Here is a 4,687-nt window from a genome sequence, read left to right as displayed (position 1 = left end):
TAGGTCAGTTGTTGTATGGGATAGGGAAGCAGCAAAATTAGGGATTGCTATATGAGGAAAAATGTCTTTTATTCTCTTGGTTGTATTTACATCACTACATGTATAGAAAATATATAGTATAGAAGTGTATGGAAACTTTCTCTAACTAAATTACAAACTAATTATGTAGTGATATAATCATGAGATTCTATCATTATTAAATTTATTGTATACAATTTTTATTTAAGTATATATTTAATTTTTAAATATATAAATATATATTTAATTTTTATGAATTATTATTTAGAAAAAATTAACATTAATATATAATTAAAATGAACTAGTAAATTTTCAAATTTATTAATGATCGAACACAAACCACGATAGGTTGTACGCAATTATTGTACTGTACGCAATTAATTTGATAATGATAGGAATCCCATGATTAGTGGATCTTAGTGGATCACTATATAATTAGATTGTAATTTGAAGAAAAAAAGTTCCATACACTTTATATATTTCTTGTACATGGAGTGACCACACAAAAGATTAAGAAATCTTCATTTTTCTTACCATCTTCTTATATACAATTTCCTTATCATTTCTCTACAATATTGCTAAATCAAGTATTATTGAATGAAATTGCAATAAAAGATATCGAGGATACTTTCCACAACACATATATGACAAAGAAATGGAGATTACTAAAGACACGTGGGAAAAAATAAACAGTATTAAGAAAGTTTACTTAAGTGGAGTGAAAGTTCTATTATTTTGGTGGGATACCAGGTTATATACAGATATTTTTGTTAATGATTCAAGCCCGACCACAAGGTGACACTCCAAATTCAATTTATTACAATTTAGACAATTTTTGTTTACACTGGAGGAACCCTCTTAGTTGTGAGAGGACGAAGAGCCATATTTTCATTAGTACAACTGAGAATGAATTATGGCGCCCAAAAGTTACCAGAAAACATCTTAGAAGAAATGTTGGATTTGAGTATCTTTAAAATGTATTATGTTTGGTATTTCAAAGGGGAAATCATAATGTATGGATTTTTTTCAAAGGTGTTAGTTAGGGAAATAAAAACAAAAGGTTGGTAGATGAGATAAAAATGGGAATGTCTATGGACTTAGTGTATTGAGCAAAATGTTTAATAATTGCAAAAGTGTTGATGATGACCTAGGAGAGAGTAAACCTATGGACCAGGCCCAACCTCTAAGGAGGAAGACTAGGAGCATGCATCAAGACATAGGGTCAGACAAAGATTCTCCAACCACTACCTCAACACCTAGTTTTCCCCAGAGTATCACAAGGAGCATAGCACAAGCTTTGGGTGTTGAGCATCAGTGGGTTTCATTATTTTTAGTTTCAGTAGGATAGGTGTCATTTTGCATAAAAGGAGGTGAGTTATCAATTTGGGCGTATGAGAAGTCCTTTAGGGTATGAAGCTTAACCTACATTCTAGAATGTAGATGACAATGCAACATTGACCTAGGTCGCACCTCTTTTCCTCTCCCCATCCTACCCTATCACTTCTTGTTCTCCAAGGTTCCTTCACTAATAAATAGGAGGTCTCCCTCATTGTATTTTCAAGTTGAATTTGAATGAAGTAAAGAAACTCAAGACAAATTGTGTGAGCTCTTAGTGAAGCTTATGTCCTCTTAATTTTGAGGTCTTATCTTGAGTGATTTGGGATGCTCTCAAGTGGCGACCAACACACATTCATCTTGGAGCACATCACACTGAAATTTCTCACCCACATCCATAAGTTTTCTCTCTCCATTTTCCTTCCATTTCTCCATTCCATTTATGTTCTTATCTCTTTTTCTCTTAATTGTTTTTCTCGGTTTTGGCCTCATGAATGAGTATGGTGCATCATTTAGGCACTACAAAAAAACGTGTATAATGCGGTGGTTATTTTCGCAAAAACTGACGGTTTTAACCGCCGCATTATACGTCTGTGGCAGTACCGCGTACCGCCAGAATTCTTCCTGCCACAAAGTTTAATGTGGCGGTCAATTGAGAACCGTTGTAGCAGACGCCATATTATGCATCGTATAAAGTGGCGGTTTTAAGCATGTAATTGGCGTTACTTATAAATTTCGTAATTTTAAAACTGGGTAAACCAATTCTAACGTAAATAATGACATTTTTAACCGCCGCCACTTGATACAGTATAGTATGACATTTATAATACATTTTATAACTGTCATAATTCGAATATTAAATATTTAATTTTATTTTTAATATTTATAATAATTTATTTAATTCTATTTTATAATTTGATTTCATAATATTATTTAATTTCATATTATAATTAAACTTTAATTTTATTTTTAACATTTATAATAATTTATTTAATTCTATTTTATAATTTGATTTTATAATATTAATTAATTTGATATTATAATTAAATTCCACTACACAATTATGTTTCATAATATAATGAAGTTATAACATAAACTAATTATATAATATAATTAAAATTGATAAATATAATAATCAAAAGATAAGTTCATTCATTCATTGAAAAAACAAAGTTGATAATGTCAAACTAATCCAAACAAGTAAATTAAATTGTCAAAATATAAATAGTTTCACTTTCTAAACATATTACAAGTAAATTCTCAATCCTAATTTGTCTTACTCCCTCCACTTGATCTTATATTCTGGATTGGTGATGGAGCACCACTAGCAACATCCGGTGCCTGAAAGTTGTCATCATAGCTGACAACCACATGTATTCCAACGGGCCAATTATGAGCATCCTAACCTTGAGCTTCATTTTCTGAGTACACAAGCTAAGCTGAGACATTGTGGTCCACATTTAATGGGACTACACAAGCTGATTTTTTCTGTAAATTAGTACATTAATATTATAGATGATATAGTTAAACTAAAGTCAATTTGACAAAGGTTGGTCATAAAAAATACAAGAACCAAGACATTGAAGTTTAAGACCAAAAAAGTATACATTCATTTCTAGAATCAAGGGAAGTTAAGAAAAGAAGGGAAAGATTAGAGTTATCCACAAATCATGAATGAAAATAAATCATCACCTCTATATAGTAACTGAAAGCTAACTTTGTAATTATGAGGAGAACCCAGAACATTTTGTACCTTACATTATAAACAATGATACATTATGATTAGATCCAAGGAAAATAATACTATTCACAATTGAGAGGAACTTCTAAAACTAGATTCTTACTTGAAAAGGGAAAATGTGCTCTCATGCATTCCCCTAGTAGAGTCGAGGCTGCCAATTACAAAGAATCAAAATAGCTATTTTAAATTCAGTATATCTCAGGTGCAGAGGCAAAAAATGATTGTTCCTATGTGTACCAGCCGAAAAGTATGCATAGGAAAAAGGGTGGCCATATCACCTACCTGTGACCACCACATCATAAGCATCACAATCCTATAGTTTGACCTCTCAAGAAAACAGCGAATGAGTGGGAACAAAAACAACATGGCAGCTAGCATATTTGGTGACAGGTATACAACAATGACCATAATAAAGAATGAAGGCGAATTTTGAATTGCTTCCAAACCAAGTTTGTATCGTTTGAGCAAACCCAGGAGGATTTTCCCAAGTATAAGCATAACTAACTGATAGAACAATCACCCATGCTGCAGCTGAAACAACTTTTAAAATGTATCTCAACTTAACATGCATAGACATGCTCCATTGTGATTTCCAACTGAGGATCACATCCAGAATAGCTGCCTATATAAACATAAAGTAAAAATTATTACCATAAGCAACTTACACTTTCATAATGCCAAGATTGTTTAAAACAATGTGGGTACACAAAAATGGCCTTTAAATAGCAAGTAAAAAAAAATCACTAAATAAATCTTCCTCTGATGTCTATCAGCGGTTGCATGTTAAACAAACAAGCATTAAAATAGAAGAACAAAGGGCTCTTGAATAGAAGCCAGAGTAGCAATATATCCTAAAATTTTGTACAAAAATATGAATATGGCTATTGAGAAATATCCACAAGCAATATATGTGCTGGTAATATTTGCTATTACCTACCTTGTCCAAGCTTCAAGATAGCAACAATTATAAACACACTAAGCACCTTCTTGAAAACATTCACATCAATGATTGCACTTGGATCCCCAGTTCCATTCCAAGCAACAATAATCATAGCCTAAGATAAATTAGCTCTTTCAGAAATGGATATATTTTGCTAGATATTGAATGAAGGGAAAAATCATACACATAGATTGCGAAGGACAACAGACAAATTATTACCTGTAAGCACAGAATAAAAAAACCCCACATGCGATCAAAACTTCTGAAAATATGCCAAAATGACCTTATCTCAACAAAATTGACTTTTCCAACCCATTTGTCCCTGTTAACTGGTTTGTTATTCTGTAGATTAAGTATATATCAAGGCTTAAAATCCAGTGGCAGGAACATGTTTTAGGTTTTCAGCCGTAGCTATCCAAATGTACTTCATTTACAGCAATGGGAATTTTAAAAAGCACCCATTTAACATTTCAAATCAGGATCATAATCAAATGGAGAATATTTTCTTCCCATTTTCAGAAAAAAATCCAAGCAGTCATTGATTATCATAATGATTCTTTACAGAAAAAAGCATTTCATAACCAATATAATCAACCAAATATATTATGCATGTCATCTATAAATCAATTTTCAACTTTGAAACAACTTTTTCT

General features: G+C 31.7%; 1 pseudogene; it reads right to left on the bottom strand.

Annotated features, from left to right (window-relative positions):
• Nucleotides 1-3,153: 3,153 nt before the first annotated feature.
• LOC150025625 (callose synthase 3-like) lies at nucleotides 3,154-4,361 on the bottom strand (annotated as a pseudogene).
• Between the last annotated feature and the right edge of the window lie 326 nt (nucleotides 4,362-4,687).

Source organism: Phaseolus vulgaris, chromosome 8, assembly GCF_051622355.1.
Source record: "Phaseolus vulgaris cultivar YP4 chromosome 8, ASM5162235v1, whole genome shotgun sequence".
Taxonomy (NCBI): Eukaryota; Viridiplantae; Streptophyta; class Magnoliopsida; order Fabales; family Fabaceae; genus Phaseolus; species Phaseolus vulgaris.
This window is presented reverse-complemented; position numbering and strand designations above follow the sequence as displayed.